The following is a 15961-nucleotide window of genomic DNA, read 5'->3' on the forward strand; positions in this document are numbered from 1 at the left end:
AATGTGATTCCCGCTGATACGGTTGTGAAATTCACCGCTGCAAGATTTTGCAGTATTATGCAGCAGTTGGACTGGCATTTCTGCGTTTGAAAGAAGATAAAAACACACCTGCTTAAAGCAAATGGATTGGTGAATTAGACCAAAGCCTGCGAGTAAAGGCAGCTCTGTTTCTAACTTCTAAGGGCTGAAGTTAGACGTTAAGTAAATGGCTTGTAAAATACTGTCGTGTAACCTTTTTACTAAGTAATGTTAAACAAATCCGTGATTAGACAACAGTACACAAATGACAAAAACAGGTAAACTGATTTTTAAAACTGAAATAAATGTAACTAATGGCTTTATTCAAATACATTGTATGATATTGGTATTATACATTATTAAACAAAAATCCTATTCTCAGTGATAATTCCAACAGTGGAGAGCAATCTAGCAATGCTGTTAAAATGAGACGTAAACCTGAAGATTAAAATGAGCTTTTTGAGTACATCATTAACTCCTCAGTGCTCTCCGCTGCACGGCTCACGGCATCAAATGGCAAATTAATTCTTAAGAGTTTATATTGTTATTAGAATAATTTTTTTAAATGTCGCTGTAATGCTCATTCAAATCAGAGTGCTTCTGGTCTCTTTCTGGCTTTCTGTAACATTGAAATTAATTAAATTAAATGATAAGTGAAATAATGAGGGGGAAGTACTGCAGGCAAGGAGATCTTTCATTTTCGGGGCAAGCGCGAATGTCTTCAGCTTCAGGACAGATTCCGTGGGGCGTAGTTTACTTCTAAATCCAGCCCAGTGGTCAATTTTATGTTATACAGTCTTAAGGAATGGAGCATATATGTTATTTATTATTATTAATAATAATAATAATAATAATAATGACACTTTGTTGATCCCTCATGGAGAAATTCGTTTTTCGCCTACCCCATCTTACTCTCCATGACACACAGACACCTAAGACACCTACACTATACAGACAAAAGTATTGGGACACACCTCTTAATCATTGAATTCAGGTGTTTCATTCAGACCCATTGCCACAGGAGTATAAAATCAAGCACCCAGCCATGCAGTCAGGTTTATAAACATTTGTAAAAGAATGGGTCGTTCTGAAGAGCTCAGTGAATTCAAGTGTAGTTCTGTCACATAATGCCACCTTTGCAATAAGTCAGTTTGTGAAATTTCTTTCCTGCTAGATGATAACAATAATTGATACTTTATTGATCCCTGGGGGGAAATTCTCTTTACTCTTCTCTCAAGTCGCTCTCTGTAGGTGAGAGTAAGCATGACCAAGAAGGGCGGCCACCTGTTGTGGCACCCAGGGAGCTGGGGGTTAAGGGACTTGCTGAAGGACTCGCTGAGGCTGGGCTCAAACTGGCAACCTTCTCATCACAGGCACAGATGCTCAGCCCATTGAGCCACACACTATTCCACGGTCAACTGTAAGCGGTATTATTGCAAAGTGGAAGCGTGTAGGAACAACAGAAACTCCGCCACGAAGTCTAAAGTAACAGAGTGGCTTGCTGAGTGCTGAGGTGCATAGGACATTAAAGTCGCCAACGCTCTGTTGACTCAATTACTGCAGAGTTCCAAACTTCCTCTGGCATCAACCACAGCATAAAAACTGTGTGCTGGGAGCTTCATGGAATGGGATTCCATGGCTGAGCAGCTGCATGCAAGCCTCACATCATCAAGCACAGTGCCAAGCGTCAGACGGAGAAGTGTAATGCATGCCGCTACTGGACTCTGGAGCAGTAGAAACCTGATCTGTAGAGTGATGAATCACCCCCTTTAGTGGAGGAGGGATAATGGTATGGGGTCATTTTTCAGGGGTTGGTCTAGACCCCTTAGTTCCAGTGAACTCTTTATGCTTCAGCACACCAAGACATTTTGGACAATTCTATGCTTCCAACTTCATGGAAACAGTTTGGGGAAGGTTCTTTTCAAGGTCCATAGAGACATGGTTGGGTAAGTTTGGTGTGGAAGAACTTGACGGGCCTGCACAGAACCCTGACCTCAACCCCATTGAACACCTTTGACATGAACTAAAATGGAGACTGCGAGCCAGGCCTTCACATCCAGCATAATGCCTGACCTCACAAATACTATTCTACATGACTGGGCAAAAAGTCCCACAGACACACTCCAAAATCTTATGGAAAGTCTTCCCAGAAGAGTGGCAGCTGTTATAGCTGCAAATGGAAGACCAACTGCATATTGATGGCTATAGACTGCGAATGGCGTGTCATACAAGTTCATGTGGGTGTGATGGCCAGGTGTCCCAGTACCTTTGTCCATATTCTTGGCAGCAGCGCCCACAAAGCTGGGGGTTAGGGGTCTTGCTCAAGGGCCCACAGACTGGACTATTCTGAGGAGGTTGGACTCAAACCAGCAACCTTCCTATGACAGGCACAGAGGCTTAGCCCACTGAGCCACATGATACCTTATTATTATTATGATTTTTAAGGAAATAATTTCTATTATTTTTATTCTATTACCACAAGGTATTTAAATTCATTCACTCATTTCTGGCCAGTTTCTGTGCTGCTTTGCTTATTATTTGTCAGAACACATTAAATGCAATAACAGGTAGGCTTACAATGCGGCATAGCAGAACCCCTCAGCTAAGCCCAGCTCTGTGTCCATGCAGACGTTATTTGCCCTCTGCAGCGGCAAGATTACCGCCACTCGGCCTAATGATGGAACAGGCACTTTGTAGCTCATAGATTATTTTAACACACACCCTTATGCCAGTCTGTTTTCAGTTCTTCTCGTTTTGGCGATCGCTCTTTATGGATGTCGTAGCCAAGCTGGCTTCATTCACTGCGGCTCCATGAAATGGTTCATGTCTCAGGTGTGACGATCTCTCTCTCATTGAATGCTACTCGCTAAAAGCCGAATAAGTGCCTACGATAACAGCACGCCGTTTTTGGCTCCTTTGTCCACACTTCTAGAAATTAAGAAATGTGCCATCCGTTCATGGTTGCTGCTCCCTCATACTGTTTCCGCTGCCGTTAATGGCACTTCTCCTTGCCGTGCGAGATTCTGGCCCTGCTGCGATAGTTTTGTTTATACAAAGTTAGTATATTCAGCTGTAAGCAGCCACACAGCAGCTCTGAGCGTCAGAGGCCTTCATGTCCGTGATCGTCCTGGTGACACCTTTATCATTGATTAGTAATTAGCAGCTGTGGTTTACATAATCAACCCACAGCCATATGGAAGCAGTTAGCGACAGTGTGAGCTGAAGCCCCAAATGATTTGTTTAGCTCAGATGTTTTTACAACCGTGCTCTCAGTTTGAGAACAAGGAAAAGCCCCAGATGTCTTAAGATCCCGGCAACGCTCGGATCCTAGTGTTCAAGTTCACCTCTGAATGTAGAGACATTTCTATGTGGCACAGTCTCCTGTTGCTTCAGGTTTTTCTGTTCCCACCTAGCTGTCAATCAGGTTAATTAATCAAGTTAATTGAAAAAAAAAAAAGTAGGCTAACTTGTCCCTCACTGATCCTTTAAATAACCTACTTAAAGCTGATAGTCTGACTTTATTTCTTTATCGCAGGCCATCTTGTAGCCTCGCCTTGTTTGGGGACATCAGTGGAGCGACTAGATTGTGCACAGGATTCAGGAAAGCCATTGTGCAAGTGTATGTCACATAGGCAATCAATCACTTGGCAGTATATAAACAAGAATCTATTCAACCTCTCGTGGGGGCTCTGACAGGAAACAGTATTCTCCATAAGAAGCTGGTTATGGCCTATTTGAAATAATGTTCAACAAAACAATCCTCTGGAATCATTTCCTAAGAAAAGCCCCATCTATTTACTGACTTTATATAATGAAATGGATGCCTGTTTTTGGCATTCCCCACCAAAACCTAGTCATCTATCCATTTTCTGTAACTGCTTATCCAGTTACAGTTGTGGGGGGGGGGGGAGTCCAGAGCCTGTCCCAGAAGGCAGGGAACAACTCAGGATGGGGGACCAAACCATTGCAGGGTGCACTCTCTCTCTCTCTCACACACACACACACACACACACACACACACACACACAACTATGGGCAGTTTGGTAACTCCAGTTAACCTCAGCATGACTCCCCAGTGGAGACTGGAACACTGGTCCCACAGGTATGAGGAAACAGTGCTAACCACTGCACCGGCATGCCACCCTGCTTCTAGTCATTAAATGTCATTAATTCCAGTAAAGATTTGTTACGAAAACATTTCATATTTCAGACATACAGCTCAGCAGTTCTGTAACTTGTCAAGGGTTTCCGGGAGAAATATCCACAGAATAATAAAAGGGTTAAATGTCTGGTCATCCTCTCTCTGGGTTGGCGTTAGGGATGTGACACAGAGCCCGCATTATCAGTGTGGATTCAATAATCAAAATCCACTTAAAAAGGCCATTCAGTCACAACCCAAAAGAAAGAAAAATCACACCAGCATAAAAAAGTCTTTTTCTATCAACCCAACAGACTGTGTCTTCAGATGTTGCTAAAAAGTGCTTGGCAGAATGATAAAAAGTATCGAACTCAATGAGCTCCATCCATTCATCCCTCTATTCTCCTTAACCACTTTCCCAATCATAGCAGTCATGGCCAAGGCACATTAAATCCATTTATATACATCTCTGATACCACTTTAATAGCATTTATGGAAAATTATTTTTTAAATATTCTATTGCCACGGACCTTTGCAGTTTTTACATCATAAATGCTTTGATGGACAAGTTAACTCGTGATCTTTATACTGATTAATTTACACATCCATGTATTTTCTGATGTTACTTCCAAGTTTGATAGGAGTCCACGAGCACCTCTGTCCAAAAATGTGCATCTGCTACCTCGTGGAAGATCTCCAGCCTAAAGCAGGATGGCACAGTTTCTCCCTAATTACCTATTTTTGAATCTTTCTTCTCACTGCTGGCAGTGCTGCTGGAAACCTGCCTATATGGCACACTTTTCCCCAGCAGTGCAGTTCGAGCGATGAGACCAAGGGGCCATCCTGGCTGAACGTCCCATACGGAGGGAGCCCCTGCTGGCTGACTGTGGTACTGATCCACCGTCGGCCAGCTGATATCGCCACAGTCTCCGCAAACAGAAGGTATGAAGCTGTGTTCAGAAAATTAAATGAACCGGGCACGCTGCGGGGTGGAGGGGGGTGTTAGATTTATTAACAAAATAAACTGCCTAATGATAAGATGAGTCGCTTAATGATTAACCTTATTTTCCTCTCTCTCATTGTCCTTATATACGTATCACGTTACATTGGTAGGGATTTTTCTTAGGCCTTCAGATGGCTGTGGTTTGGCTGAGTCTGTGCCACTGTTTGCAGCATTAAAAGGCAGCTGTTATTAAAGGGATTTGGCAGCATCATCGAACATTGCGTATTAATTTTTCTGTTTGTGGAGATGTGAGGGGTGAAACCGCGGTGCATTTCGTGATATATAAACAGTGGCTCTGTTTGGACAGTCGTTGCCGGGCCAGCGTCAAGGAAACAAGCTCCACTCTGACTTGCTGAGTGCCCGAGTGCACTACATGCATCACATGACAGGAAATGATGATGTAATGTCCTCCTGATTGACAGCTGTTCCCATGAAACTAGAGATGCTAAATAAGGCTTTTTGCATTATTACCTAAAGTAATGTTTGAATGTCTGTCTGTGTGTCCGTCCATCCGTCCATCCATCCATCCAGTTGTGAGTGGCATCTCTATATTTCAAAGTACTGATCACTGTCAAGAACCAGGAACTCATACCAAAACGGGTCGATACTATGAAACAGGGGTAGGCAGCCCTAATCCTGGAGGGCTGGTATCTGGCAGGTTTCCTATCCTACCCGATGAGTTACTATCTGCCTGAGATCAGGTGTGGTTCATCAGAGACCAGATAGCATGGAAAGCCTGCTGGATGCCGGCATTGCAGGATCAGGGCTGCCTACCTGCTGTAATACCTGTAAAATGTACTTGCTGTATTTGGGATATAGGCAGTGAATTCAGAGAGAAACATGCCACCAGGACTCCACACAAACCTCATTTACAGTTTCTTTTTAGTGCGTTTAAATGGCCACACAAATCTGTCGGTAGATGAGAAATTTCCTGTCACCACAAACATGGTGTTTTGACATTTCCAACTTAATTATAAACAAATCTCCAGTGTAATAACAATCAGGACCTATACCCAAGGGTAACAAACTAATTAAGACATGCGAGCATGGCTCTCTTTAAATATCAAGAGATGCATTTTCTTGCAGCGCTGATGATGTGCACACACAATGGTACTTATTGATTCTGTCAGGGGATCGATGTTGTAACCAGAGGAGATCAATGCAAGAATTTCATACTGAGGCTGCTGAAAGCAAATGCCCCAGTGCAAACGGGTATCCATCAGCTTGCTTCTGCTCCATCCGAGTATCAATGTTTTGGGTACTATAAATATAGCTACTAACTATAACAATGACCTTCGCTGTAATTGCATGCACAGTACTTTTACCAAGAATTTAAGTAAATGGTAGATACTTTTGGTTCAGACTTGCTTCTGCTAATCTCTTGAGTTTGTGTTTCTTCCGAATGGAAAAATGCCAGAAAACGGTGTGAGGAATAGCGCCGCCCTAGTGTGTGACCTGTAATGACACCGGCCCTTGACACAGGCCCCCGCCAACACAGTCACATGGTTTTGGAGTGTCAGATATAGCGTCACAACCCAAGACTGTGCGTGAAGAAACACCAGAGACTTTATTCGAGATCAGAGAAGCCTAGTTGGCAGGAGGTCAGGGAAAGGTGTTTTAATGCCGGATCATTCCGGTAAATCGCTCAAGCCTGAGCCATCCCCTCGCTTTCAGATAAAAACATCGCCTGAGAAAATGTGCAATGTGAAATGATGGCCATGTAATTTGGGTGGCAGAGCAGCTCTGGCAGATGGAACTGAGTTTCACTTTAACATGAACCTCCACGGGGTGTTGGCGGTGTCCCCATCCTGCCTGGCCATGCAGTATTGGACAGCTCCATCTCCAGTGGTGATCACACGCAGGGCTGCGGCTCCCCAGCTGGGCCTGTACCGCCACTGATCTTTCTCTCCAGCTAGGCGGTACCCGCTCTCATTCTCCATCGTCACCAGATGCTGCACATCTCTGTGTGAACTGACGCACATTTACCGAACACTGCTGCATATTTTCATTGTTAGTATCCATCCTAATATCTGGTACTGTGTCATGGGGGGGGCAGATTCCAGGCAGCAGAGGGCCCAGAGCAGGGGCACTAAAGACAGGGTGCCAGTCCATCGCAGGGCACTGGTGATGCTAATCAACTAAATTAGCTATTAGCTCATTGATTGATAGATAGATAGATAGATAGATAGATGTTATTAATCCTGAAGTATACAGTAATAAACAGTAATAGTAAATGAAAAATTATATTGTTATGCGTAGAACTTCATAATCATATTATCACTCATAGACATATAGCTACTAATATACACCAAAAATTTATCTAGTTTGACAATTAGACAAGTAAAACACTGTGTAATGACTTGGAAAGTGTGGTATAGGAGTGGATTTGAGGGCTTTACTGCAGTTCCTGCATTGAGGAGAAAGAAAGTAAAAGCTAATTATGTTCTACATGACCCAAATAAACAGGCGAGAGGCGATAAGTGGCCCGTAATGTCATTCATGCTGGGTAGCTTTGCATTTCTAAAAGTCGTAAAAATGACTGAGTTTTTGTGGCAGGCCTGTGATTTTTCCACTACACAGTACATGTAGCATCAAAGGAAACGTCGGACCAAAGGAGAGCAGCCTCATTCTGTTCCTAATGCCTGACTAAATACACACAGACTCCCACGCAGACGCAAACATCCGCTCAGGCGTCTTTTCATACACCCCCCCCCCCTTCATTCACAGCCGATGGCATTTTTAAGACAAGGCATTTTGGTGAGGACACTACATCGCGAGGGTTCCACACTATCAGGCGATAGCTGATTTGAGCCATGAAATCGTCTTTAGATAATGAAGCGTAATGTTCCCATTTATTGGAACAAAGTGCCCAGTTTGGATGCACGCAGACCGCGATGCAGCTTTTCATCATGCGTCACCGCGGTAATAACTGACTACTTGCTAAGCATTACAGAGTAGGGTTTGGGGGGGGGGGCTTCATTCCTGCTCACCACTGAAGGTTTCCTGGAATCAGAATTTAATGAGTATACAGTTTGGTCACCTCACACTGTGTCTGGCAGTTACTGTTCCTGGTCAAGCAACTGAGGAGCTGGAATGTAAGAATGTTGTCTTTAACAGAAAGGTTAATCAGATTTCCAGCCAATTTTAATTTGTCCTGGAAGGGGAGGGCGCTGGTGGTGCTTGTCTAGGGTGCCACCCAACTAGGACCAGTATTGGGACAGAATTACACCACGATAAGTTCCAGTTACGCCTTCTAAAGGCTTCTAAATTCCTTGCAGGACTTCGTAGGGAAGCAGAAGGCTGAATTTCACAGCATTTGCTTCTGTTCTGAACAGGAAGCTGGAGAGGAAAGGTTGAAGATTAGTGTTAATAATCTCACCCCTGTGTGCACAGGCAGGTGGGTGGGGGTGTCAGGAATTCACACACATGTGCAGGCGAGCTGGCAAGATCAGTGCCGAGGCCTTCCACCCCGGCCAGGCATTCGTCAGAAGTTTTTCCCTCTGGGAGACGGCTCCCGTCCATCAGAGCCACAAGACCGACCTCTTCGCCCAAGCAGCCGCACTATCCAACACCAGAGCTGCACTCTACCTCAGTTTGCCTTGTTTTTTGTTCTAGTTAAGATGATGAGATAATTTATGTCAGGAAAGACACTTAGAGCTACTTCCGGTTTTACAAACTACTTTAAAAGTGAATGTTTGTTTTTTACTCAACAGTGCTGTTCATGGGACCTCGGTACTAAATTTCGTTCCCTCACATGCTTACCCCCATGTTCTTTGGAATGACAATAAACCTTGAATCTTGATTCTTGTGTGTTTTGACTGGTTTGTTTCCTTGATTTAAAAGACTCATCCAGCTGTTTCACATTAACATTAGTGACACGTGCTTGATTATAGGAGACTGACCAATCGGCACACAGCAATAAGTCAGCGCTTATGTGAAATCCAGGTCAATTTAATCAAAATGGTAGCTTACAAATAATGTCCTAGCTCAAAGTGTCCTCCCTGATATGGATTATCTGGTCACCATAACTTTAGCTTAGTTTAGTTTAGCTTTATAGAGTTCTACGGGTATTAGGGGCATATACACCACGTCAAATTACTTGTATGCATACATACTTGGCTAATAAAAAATTCTGATATACTGTGTGATCCTGTAAGGGCACCTCCGTGATAAAACACAGACAATATGGTCTATTTGCCGATTTTTCGTATTTATTCGGCAAAATGCGACAGTAAGGAATGGTATTCCATCTAGAAAAGGCCCAAATTAGAGGGAGTCACAAAGGAAGGGTGTAGAATGAGAGATGATGTGACATTATTCCCCTGGATCCTTCATATAGTATGTATATAGTGAAAGTTCTCTTCACTACTCAGGCTGCTTTCATAGTGCCTGTCGTAAGGCCTCAGTGAGACACGGAGCATGCGACATCCTTTGTGAGTCAAAGAATGGTTTATATGACTGAAGCTGTGACTCATTCTATGGCCTGAGGAATGACTTTGTTTATGTCACTTGCTCTGCAGCTTCACCCTGTGAGCTGAGGGATAATTTATGACTCCCTTTGTCTCTCTAGGTTTGGTTTATATGACTCTCTCTGTGTTGTGATGTGAGTTTATGTAACACCTAAACATGCCCATGTGACTCACTCTGTGACTCAAAGCGTGTTATATATGACTCTCTCAGTGTTTTTGACGTATAAGTTTATGTGAGGCCTAAAACTTCTCTGTGACTCATTCAGTGACTCAAAATATTTTCTGTCACTCCCTGTGTTTTTGATGAGTTTACATGAGGCATGAAACTTGTGTCTCACTCCGACTCAAGGCACATTTGATATGACTCCCTCTATGTTTTGAAGCATGAGTTTGTACGACACCTAAAACTTCTGTGACTCAAAACATGGTTTAGATGAGTCACTGTGTTTTGATGCACAAGTTTACGCGACACCTACAACGTACATGTGGCTCCCTTTTTCACTGTAGAAACAGGTTAAACATTACCTCTGTCACCTGGGATCTGGTTTATGTGGCACTAAATTCAAGCTTTTTTGGCAAGGTGCAATCTGTCCCCCATTCTCTAGTCAAAGGGATACTTTTCATGCATTAAAATGAGGCTGAAGGATCAGGTTGTTGTCTTTGCATTTAAAATCAACATCCTGGCCATGCATTCCACAAAGATAAAGAAAATTTGATCAGTAGTGTTTTTTTTTGTAGGACACCGTGATACAGTGTAAGAATTCCTTAAATGATGGGAGTTAATTTATGGAGTGTGCAGTTTCCGGATTTGCTGCGTGTAGTAGTGCTTTAGTGAAGATGAAACAGACGATTATGGTATTACATTGTATCTCAAAGTGTTTGCACTGAATTCATTACAGAGGCATTATGGGGGCCTATGCGCTTTCTCTGGGAATATGCTGCTAGTATAGGATGGAAGATCGAAATACACCATAAACAGCTATGAGCGGTGACTCCAGCAGACACGGCTCCCTGTGCTGCAAAGGGATTCTGTTTTTATGTTTTCTTCCCTTTAGCTTGCTGTTTTTTGACTGCATGGCTCACATCCACCACCCCCCCCCCTTTCCCACAATGCTTACAGGCAGACCTCGTATGTTTACTGTAGAGCAGGAAAAAAGACCTGCAGGTCAGAAATCGCAGTGGACGCCGGGCTTATGCACCTCTCCATCCAGCAGCTTCTAGAAGACTCTTCTGAGACACAAGCTGGGCAATTCATACCCACCTCCCCCCATTCTGTGACACAATGACGCCAATTATGTTCAGCTAATGCTGAACTCTGGGTCACAGTTACATCCAATCCAAATGATTGGTACCATCATGTTATGCAAAATGATTTATTTTTTACTTACACAAGGCCAACACACAAACACATCTGACCTTTCACGAGTCATTGAAGAACAGAAATGAACATTAACAGGACACCATTCCCTGTAACAGCATTCAGACAAAGATTAAGTTCATTAGTAAATGCGGGGTATTTGCTGTGCATACTATGCATTTTGTGGTAATTCATCAGAGAAAATTCATTATGAATTCCCTGAATATGGTCAGGTGATTACTGATGTTAAAGACATCATAATGGAAGCAAAAATGCAATTCTATGTGTATAAAGTCATGTCACCATTGCCATGGTTACAGTCACTCTGACCCAGCATGTAATCATTGACCCCCCCAGGCGTACTGTACATTAACCATGACCGTTACTAACTACCAGGAGATGCTGTACATTCCAGAACATGATTTACTGATACAAAAAGCACGCTGGTAACACTTAACCTGAGGGGGCACAGGTAACTCAGTTACTACTCAAGTACAAATCATGAGCAAATAGAGAAACTGCATGAAATACATGAACCTTCATGATTGATTAATGATGAACGAACATGGGATCAGTACATAACTAGCACTTAGTTACTGGTTAATTAATACATTAAGTAAGAGCGTACATTATTTAAGCCCCCTCCAGTAAAATGTTAGCAGCAGGGCTTTCAAAGGGAGGCAGCAGTGAGGGTGGTGTTATACAATACAGAGAAGCCTGGTCAGAGGCTCCATTACCGTAAAACTGACAGGTGATGCAGATTCAAGCAGCACCATGGACATTTTTAGATTTTCTGGCTGCTGTAATTGAGGCCAGATGAATCCCTTGACTAACAGGATGACACGGTGTAGGCAGATGATTGAATTATAGAACTTTTCCATATGCGGGGTTTTATATATCATTGTAATGTTTGTAATACAGGTGTATCAGTGTGTCAGTGATGTATAGCAAACTCGGGCTCCTACAGCGTTCGTTTGTGTTTTAATGGGCCACATGCGTGCTTGTGGTGGCATAATGGCGCGTGTGAGCATGTGTGTGCATCATCAGGTGCTGCCTGACAAGCTGAAAACAGCGAACAGAGCCGTGAGATAAACAAGGACTTGTTTCTGAGCTTTAATAACCCTCCAGGCTCAATAAGTGACCCTCTGACAGCATGCCTGCCTCCTTCCAATGCCTGCTATAAATTTCATATGAATAGCTGCGTTGGAGATATGTTTAATGAAAAAGATGTTGACATTCCACAACTATATATTGTATATTTACAATGTATAAGGTATGAAATCCATTTGTGTGTAATTTCCAATAATATTTAACATATTTTTTCAGATTTCACTACAGGTACACCCATCCATCCGTCCATCCGTCCATCCACACACAGGGTGAGAAGACTTTTCCAAATTCCATTCACAGTATATTTTATTTTTTTTTATACAAGGGAATAAAATATCAACTGACATGTATGAGAATGTATCAAGTAAACCAGTCGAATGTATTTATTAAAAAAAAGTTCTAAAGGATTTTCCTGACAGTCCAAAGACATGCGGTTAGGTTAACTGGTATCTCTAAATTGCCCATAGTGTGTGGTTGTGTGTGTCTGAGAGTGTGTGTGCCCTGCGTGTGACTGGCATCTCTAAATTGCCCATAGTGTGTGGTTGTGTGTGTGTGTCTGAGTGTGTGTGCCCTGCGTGTGACTGGCATCTCTAAATTGCCCATAGTGTGTGGTTGTGTCTGAGAGTGTGTGTGCCCTGCATGTGACTGGCATCTCTAAATTGCCCATAGTGTGTGGTTGTGTCTGAGAGTGTGTGCCCTGTGTGTGACTGGCATCTCTAAACTGCCCATAGTGTGTGGTTGTGTCTGAGAGTGTGTGCCCTGTGTGTGACTGGCATCTCTAAATTGCCCATAGTGTGTGTTTGTGTGCGTGTCTGAGAGTGTGTGAGCCCTGCGTGTAACTGGCATCCCTAAATTGCCCATAGTGTGTGGTTGTGTCTGAGAGTGTGTGCCCTGTGTGTGACTGGCATCTCTAAATTACCCATAGTGTTTGGTTGTGTCTGAGAGTGTGTGTGCCCTGCGTGTGACTGGCATCCCTAAATTGCCCATAGTGTGTGGTTGTGTCTGAGAGTGTGTGTGCCCTGCGTGTGACTGGCATCTCTAAATTACCCATAGTGTGTGGTTGTGTCTGAGAGTGTGTGCCCTGTGTGTGACTGGCATCCTGTTTATGCTGCTCCCCTGCCTTCTGTATTTGTGACTTGATGTGTTCAATTAATTCAATTAATTATTCCCTATGAACTATTTAAACTCTACAGCTTTGCAAGATTCAAACATTTATACAAAAATAAGCTTTTATTGCTGTTTGCTACCCATTCAAACATTCACACATTTGGAAAATGTAAAAAAATAAATAAAATCTATGAATAATTTAATTTATCTGTTAGTATGGAGCTGACTTGTCATCTGGGTAATGTATTTTATGTAATCAAATTCAATCATTAATCACAGTAATCCATCCATTTTCTAACCACCTATCCTGCTCGGGGTCTTGGGGGCAATCCCAACAATGTGCAATTAAAATCAAAATTAAAATTCAATTATCAGTCACTATGACAGTGTAGGTTTTTACTAGAACATGGGCAACATCTATCAAACAGACTATTAATTAACATACTAATTTAAACAAGCATTACAGAGGCGGCTATTAGGATGCATGTCAATGATAGATGACGAGGATACCGTAATTACATTTTACTAGTACATAGATTCCATTCCATCCTAGCCTCACCTATGAAAAGATTCTTAAAGCAGTTTAAAGGTAAAATGCATCCTACATTAATAACCCCTGAAGCTAGTTTGTTACAGGGAAACCACGTTACAACAAAAACTATCAGCGACAAGAATGAAGTCAGACTGATTTGCCTAGGATGAGAAACCATCAAATATGCATTTGCCCGACAGGCATGCTTTATTCGGGATGACTTACTTGGGTAGCTTGCATGTTACACAATGCCCATTTCTGGCCAACTACTTTTCTTAAGGGCACTGAAAGCACTTCCCATTCAGACGTTTGGGAGTGCAAATCTTCTGGTCCAATTACCTAACCAGTCAGCCACCTGGTGCACTGCCAAAACATACCCCTAAATATTAAGAAATGAAGTAGAAGTGCTCTGGAGGTCACTGCGGCCTGGACCCCAAGTCCCTGGGCTCAAGTCTGAGGTCATTAATCCTGTGAGTCCCGCGATCCGCACAGAAAACCGGGGCGAGGATCCTCTGGTGGGGAACAGGGCAAATCTCCTGCTCTTTCTGTCCTGCCTGCTGCTTTCAGGGCGTCCTGTGTGTAAGCCTCAGGTGTCAGACTCGGCTTAGGCACTTACCAGTGAATCCACAGACTTTCTGCATGTTTCTGGGGTGCCACCAACCTGCTGTGACACAGGCTTTTCATTCTGGGCTAATTAGTGAGGGCACGGTAACTCACGTATGCTTACACACCAGATACCGCCATGCAAACGATCGGCTTGATGAATAAAGCAATGCGAAAGTTTATTTTCAGGAATCTAAGGCCCAGGCAGAGGTTTATCTGCCTCCGTCAATGAAAGCTCTCTTTGAGACAGACTTGGGGCGTGCTGGTCTACGCAGAGAGAGTGTGGGGGTGGGGGGGGAGCTTGGGCAGTGAGCCTGAAACTGCTCACTATTAGTGTTAGCAGGTGACGTACAGCTCCACGCACACGGGCAGCCGAAGCTCGCTGGCATCAGACACAAGTCATTGAACCTGTGTCATGTCACCATCTTGCCCGTCCATCGCTCAGTGTCAATGCGGGGTTGTGGGGGGGGGGGGGGTAGGGGGATCAAGTGCATTTACTGCCTTCCCCTGGAGTCAGGATTGGGAAAAGTCTTTTACGGAATGAGGGACTCTGGTGTCACATTCTTAAACTCACACTTACATTCCAACGGAAATCACCTAGTGTGAAGATCTTTCACTGCCATCAAAGACATTCACTGCCCGCCCATACACTGAAATTCAAATGGAGAAATTTGTGTGAAAAGTGCTTTATTACTAGATTGTTAATAAGGTAGTAGAGTAGTTTCATTGTGATTTGTCTTAACAGCTCTAGAAAGTAATTTTTGCCCATTTTTCAGGATTGGGGCTGGTGGTCACTAACTTGTCAGGTCGACACCAGGGACATTCCAGCACTGCATCACACACCAGGCTTGGGTGCACAGTATTCCATGGCAGACTAATAAATCATGTTCAATACCATCCATCCAATTATTATTATAGGACACCTTCAACGTATAATTAATACAAATTACGAAGTGTTGCATATTTCATTCGTAAAAGTAGTAGACATTTCACAGTACAGTGGTACCTCGGTTTGCAAGCATAATTCGTTCCGGAAACGTGCTGATAATCAAAAGCACTCGTATATCAAAGCGAATTTTCCCATTTGAAATAATGGAAACTCAGATGATTCGTTCCACAACCCAAAAATATTCATATAAAAGTGATTAATATAAAATATAAAGTAAAAATACATAAAACAAATTAACCTGCTCTTTACCTTTTGAAAGCAATCGTGGATGATGTGAGCGAGACGAGAGAGAGAAGAAGAGGAGGGTTATTTTGTAGGACGACTTTCACTATAACTAACGGAATCACTGCTCTCTGTTGGCTCACTAGAATCTTTTTGTGCGACTTTAACAAGGAACCTATCCAATGACAGCTGCTTTTGCCTCCATTTCGATTTTGCGGACAGATTCATTGCTCGCACTGCTACGCCCTTATTCTGGTGGTGCTTTTCTACTAAATTTTGACTATATGAGTGAGGCATGCTGACTGAGACCGAGAATGAAAAACAATTACCTACAATCCCGCAGCAAGAGAGAGAGAAGAACCATCAGCTCAGTTGTGATCACGTGATGCTCGGCAGACAAAGCGTATACGTAATACTCGTATTGCAAGACCTCGCTCGTTTATCAAGATAAAA

The sequence above is a fragment of the Paramormyrops kingsleyae genome, chromosome 23, assembly GCF_048594095.1.
Source record: "Paramormyrops kingsleyae isolate MSU_618 chromosome 23, PKINGS_0.4, whole genome shotgun sequence".
Taxonomy (NCBI): Eukaryota; Metazoa; Chordata; class Actinopteri; order Osteoglossiformes; family Mormyridae; genus Paramormyrops; species Paramormyrops kingsleyae.